The sequence below is a fragment of the Triticum urartu genome, chromosome 1A, assembly GCF_056163025.1.
Source record: "Triticum urartu cultivar PI428250 chromosome 1A, HENAU_Tu73, whole genome shotgun sequence".
Taxonomy (NCBI): domain Eukaryota; kingdom Viridiplantae; phylum Streptophyta; class Magnoliopsida; order Poales; family Poaceae; genus Triticum; species Triticum urartu.
In genome coordinates this window covers 108,310,932-108,316,547 of record NC_141873.1, presented here as the reverse complement: position 1 = coordinate 108,316,547, position 5,616 = coordinate 108,310,932, and the positions used below count along the sequence as shown (strand labels likewise).

Below are 5,616 nucleotides of genomic sequence, written 5' to 3'. Positions count from 1 at the left end.
CTAACAAGCCCTATGCTCCAACTGTATCCATCCGTCAACACATAACCAAGAAAACTTCGGAAATCGTGTACCTCAACCTTCGAAAAGCATCCGTTATACGAGTTATGGCGATACTCCCGAACTCCCGCCCCAGTACTGGGTGGCATCGAGGTTATCTCACCAACAACTGCATAAAAGAGATTTTCGATGTCGGCGAACTCAGGTATTCCAGAACTACAATGATGAAATTGTGACGACAACACCTCGGAGCTCAACTCCCCGGGACACTTCCACAACCCCTAAATGTCAGGAGGCACCAAGAACAATGTTCTCGTCACAAGAGTATCAGAACGATCCCAAGATACCCGCGTGATCCTAAAAAAATCCATGAAAATTGAGGAGAGAAAAGTCCAAACATCTACGTCAGGAGACCTCACCAGAGCGATGAAGGGACTGAGGAGTAAAGAAAAATCCTACTCTCTGATATATATAATCCTAAGACTCAAAACATATTGTTCTAGGCTCGACAACGTCAGCGATTCGATCAAGCAGGGGGCTCCTAAGTCGAGGATGGCTCTGATTACCAACTTGTAACGCCCATGATGCGGCTATATCTCTCACGTGTCGAGGCACGACTTAGAGGCATAACCGCATGGTGGTTTTGTCGCAAGAGGGGTAATCTTCACACAATCCCATGTACTGAATAACAAAGGATAAATAGTTGGCTTACAATCGCCACTTCACACAAATAACAAGTTAAACATACATTATCCATAGTACAATGAAGGTCCGACTATGGAACCAAAATAAAAGAAAACAACCCCAAATGCTAGATCCCCGATCATCCCAACTGGGCTCCACTACTGATCATCAGGAAACGAAACATAGTAACGACCAAGGTCCTTGTCGAACTCCCACTTGAGTTCGGTAACATCACCTGCACTGGTATCATCGGCACCTGTAACTGTTTGGAAGTATCTGTGAGTCACGAGGACTCAGCAATCTCACACCTGCGAGATCAAGACTATTTAAGCTTATGGGTAGGATGTGGTAATGAGGTGGAGCTGCAGCAAGCACTAAGAAAATATGGTGGTTAACATACGCAAGTAAGAGTAAGATGAGAAGCTACGCAATGGTCGTGAAGCTAGAAGTGATCAAGAAGTGATCCTGAAACTACTTACGTTCGAGCATAACACAAGATCATGTTCACTTTCCGGACTCCGTCGAAAAGAGACCATCACGACTACACACGCGGTTGATGCATTTTAATTAAATCAAGTGTCAAGTTCTCTACAACCGGATATTAACAAATTCCCATCTGCCACATAACCGCGGGCTTGGCTCTCGAAAGTTTATACCCTGCAGGGGTGTCCCAACTTAGCCCATCACAAGCTCTCAGATCAACGAAGGATATCCCTTCTCCCGGAACAACCCGATCAGACTCGGAATCCTGGATATAAGACATTTCGACAATGGTAAAACAAGACCAGCAAGACCACCTGAATGTGCCGACAAATCCCGATAGGAGCTGCACATATATCGTTCTCAGGGCACACCGAATGAGCAATCCGTACAACTAAAACCAGCCCTCAAGTTTCCCCGAGGTGGCGCTGCAAAGGGCTCTAGTTTGGACCAACACTCAAAGGAGCACTGGCCCGAGGGGTAAAATAAAGATGACCCTCGGTTCCACGGAACCCAAGGGAAAAGGCTTAGGTTGTCAAATGTATAACCAAGGTTGGGCCTTGCTGGAGGAGTTTTATTCAAAGCGAACTATCAAGGGGGTCCCATAACCCCAACTGCGTAAGGAATGCAAAATCAAGGAACATAACACCGGTATGACGGAAACTAGGGCGGCAAGAGTGGAACAAAACACCAGGTAAAAGGCCGAGCCTTCCATCCTTTTCCAAGTATATAAATGCATTAATTAAATAATAGATAATGTGATATCCCAACATATCCATGTTCCAACATGGAACAAACTTTAACTTCACCTGCAACTAGCAACACTATAAGAGGAGATGAGCAAAGCGGTAACATAGCCAAACAACGGTTTGCTAGGAAGGTGGATTAGAGGCTTGACATGGCAATATGGGAGGCATGATAAACAAGTGGTAGGTGGTGCGACATAGCAATAGAGCGAACAACTAGCAAGCAAAGATAGAAGTGATATGGAGGGTAATGGTCATCTTGCCTGAAATCCCGCAAGGAAGAAGAACGAGTCCATGAAGAAGACAAATGGACGTAGTCGAACGGATCCTCACAAACGCAACATAACCGGAACTATCGAGAAGAAGCACACCCGGAAAGAAGCAAACAACATAGTAAACAACGAACACATAAACATGGCATGATGCACAATCAATCATGATGCATGTCCGGTTTAAAGAGGCATGGCATGGCAAAGTGCAACAAACAGTTCTACAAATTAAGTGGACCTCAATATGTAACAAGATGCATGTTGACGAAACACCACATTCGATTATTTAGTTCACTCCCGGTTAGGTACTCAACAATATTAAATGTTGTTAAACATGGCAGGAGGAGAAACATATATAAAAAAATTATTTAGGCAAGTTTAAATGAGGCCGGAAATAACAAACAACAATTCCAGAAAATCCTCATATGCAAATTTTAGAGTTGGTATTGTTCTGCCCTAAATCATATTTTAGAGTTGTTAAACATGCAAGATGATGCCACCATGTTAATCTATGCATTTTTCCACCCCATTTACATATAAAGTTTATTTAAAATAGAGCTACGGTTATTTAGTTATGAAATAAATCATTTTAACATGGCATTTAAGCAAATTAAATCAAACATCACATTTAAACATTTTAAACATGGATGAAAGTTGCATATTAAGAAACTAGACAAAATTCTAAGCATTTTATATATTAAGTTTGTTCAATTTAGATGCACGGTAGGTGAGGTATTAATTGCATGATGTCCAAAGGGTTTTTCTGCAAAATTGTTATCTCAGGATAAATGCTAAAATCGCTGGACAGGGAAAAACATGACGGGCTGAATCAAGTTGGCCCAACAGGTGGAAAAAACAGAGGAGGGGCGCTGGGGTGTGGCCTCACCCAGCGGCCTGGGGCCAGATCTGGTGCTAGGCTGGGCCTTGGGGGGCGCTGGAGGTCAACGCGCGACCAGGAGGGGTCGAGCGAGTGGTTTGACCGGCGAGTGCGTGAAGCAGAGACATCAGCGGCGGCCGACGGGAGTTGCAGGGGCGGCTGGACAGGACTTGGCGCACAGAGTAGGTCGAGGCTGGCGCACGGGGCGTCAAGGCCGAGCGGGGCTCAGGGACGAGCGCCCCCCTCGGGCACGAGGAGGCGGTGGCTCTGCTCGTTGCAGGGGAAGTAGATGGCAGCGGCAGGGACGCCGGTGGCCGAGAGTAGAGCGATGGGGCGGCAAGGTCTTGGGCATGGGGAAGCTCGGATCGACCGGATTCGGGGCGCGGGACGAGGGGAATGGACGGATCTGGCGAGGCAGGGCATCCATGGCGCAGACGGAGCTCCTTCTATGAAAACTACGAGAGAGGGAGGTTACATGGAGAGGGAGGGGTCAACGAGAAGAACCAGGGGAAGAAGGGAAGAGTAGCGACGGGACCTGGCTTCGGCCGTCGACGGTGGCAAGGCTCACCAGAGCAGACGAGAGTGGCGAGGTCGAGCGACTGCTGCGGAAACGACGAAGAGGAGCTCCTCTTCTCGTGCAGCTCCTGGACGAGGGGGCTGCAGGACGAGGCTTGGCACGGGTGCTGCTGCCGGCAGCGGAGCTGATGAGGCAGCGATGCGAGGTGGTTGAGGAGGCGGGGCGCTGCTGAGGAGGTTGTGCCCGTAGTCACCGGCGTGGCGAACGGCAACGCAAGGAGACGAGGCCGAGCACTCCTGCTCGGGCACGAGCGAGGAAGGGGCCGCGGGCAAAGGAGCTCGGGCTCCAGCAGGATTTGGGCGCTGGCGGTGGTTGGACAAGAGGGGACACCGAGAAGGTGGAGGCTGCGATTGGTCTCGGGTGGAACTGGATCGGGAGGATTCCGAGGGGGATTCGGTGGAGTGGCGGCGGCGGCGATGGGTGGATGGGACATCTCCCTAGATTTTAGGGTTTTGTCTGGTTATATAGCAGGTAGATTAGTTTAGTGGCTACTCGGGCCTTTTCATCATAATCGTATAGTCATAAATAGGTTAGAAGAGTCAAAGAAGAAACCGAAGATGTTTTATAGATGTTTGGGGATGATCCGGACACAACGGTAATGATAGTTCGGTTCGGGTTTGGGGAAGTTTCGGACACGGGCGAAGGGGTCGATGCACTGTGCAAAGAGACTCCAGTTTAGGCAAGAGGGAAAGCGAAGAATAAGGTTGGTCTCGGAACGGGCAATGAAGGCAAGGGGGGACATGGCAACTATGAACGGATGCAAATTTTGAAAACAAAGATGCAATGCGCATGATGCGATGATGAAATTCAACAAACAATTAAATAACATAGCTGACACACAAAACATGAAAGGCATCTAAAGCGTCGGTCTCGGGGCGTCACAAATATGGACACACTCCCTTACATGCGAAGATATAGCTCGTGGGTCCCAACTGTTAGCGGGAAGAATCATTTTTTTGCCCGTAATATGGACGCACTTCCTTGCGTGCGAAGATGTAGCTGGTGGGTTCATCTGTCAGCCTCACCGCGTAGAGTCCTTTTCCGATGGCTATCGTTCGTTGACCACGTTGATCACGCCGCGTGGACAGCACCCAGGCGATGGACGACGGCGAGGCCTAGGAAGGGAGCCAGGGAAGACGAGGCGGGTGGATGCCCACGCGGAGGGGAGTACGAGGGCTCACTGGTCTGGCTATGGTGTGAGGCTGCCGTCCGGGAGAATAACAGGAGGTGTTGGTGAGTAGAGGAATGGTCTGGACGGCTATGGGAGTAGGGTGGGCCGGTGAGTCCTGCGCGGCAGCACAGCCGGCCACGAGAGGCGGTAGCAGGCGATACCACCGGCGGTGGTTTGGGCGGCTGAAGCAAGAATATCCGAGATTGAAGAAGAAGCACGACATGCGTTGGATGGACATCCAATGGCCACTGCTGCTAGAACCATGTGTTGACTATAAGTTGACAAAGCCTTGCGTACGCGTCAACTTAGTAGGCCCACAAGTGTGTGACAAGAACATATAGCCCATTTGCGATATGTAAGAATGTACATCCCATTTTTGAATTCTAATGAAATTTACTACAGCCCATTTACAATTTATTAAAATTACAACCCATTTTCTAGCTAGGACAACCATTAATAATTTCAACAGCACAAAACAGAATTCAATAAAAAATTCACATTTTGATGGGATCTAAAATATTTTTATCCCGAAATATCCAGTCAGCTTAAATATAATTTCAAAATAAATTTATATTACGTAAAAATCCAACGAAATATTGCGCGCGCAACGAGTAATGAAATTAAAATTTTCAAAATCCAAAAAAATATATTTTTAACTAATTACGTGTTTGGTCCATTTTTAGAGTTACAACCCAATTTTTATAATTACATCTCATTTATTATTCCTTAATGCCCATTTTCTTGTTAAGCCTAATGCATCTCTCCTAGAAAATATTTATAGCCCAGCGGGGCGAGGAATAACAAGTTGACATGGG

The 5,616-nt window shown here is 47.5% G+C and overlaps 1 long non-coding RNA gene across 1 annotated transcript; it reads right to left on the bottom strand.

Moving 5' to 3' along the window:
* Positions 1 to 676: 676 nt before the first annotated feature.
* Positions 677 to 4,256, bottom strand: LOC125515328 (uncharacterized). The gene is made up of 2 exons (XR_015599261.1): positions 2,171 to 4,256; positions 677 to 989 (listed from the first exon to the last, which is right to left on the bottom strand). It is a non-coding gene; the product is annotated as an uncharacterized LOC125515328 (long non-coding RNA).
* Positions 4,257 to 5,616: the final 1,360 nt, after the last annotated feature.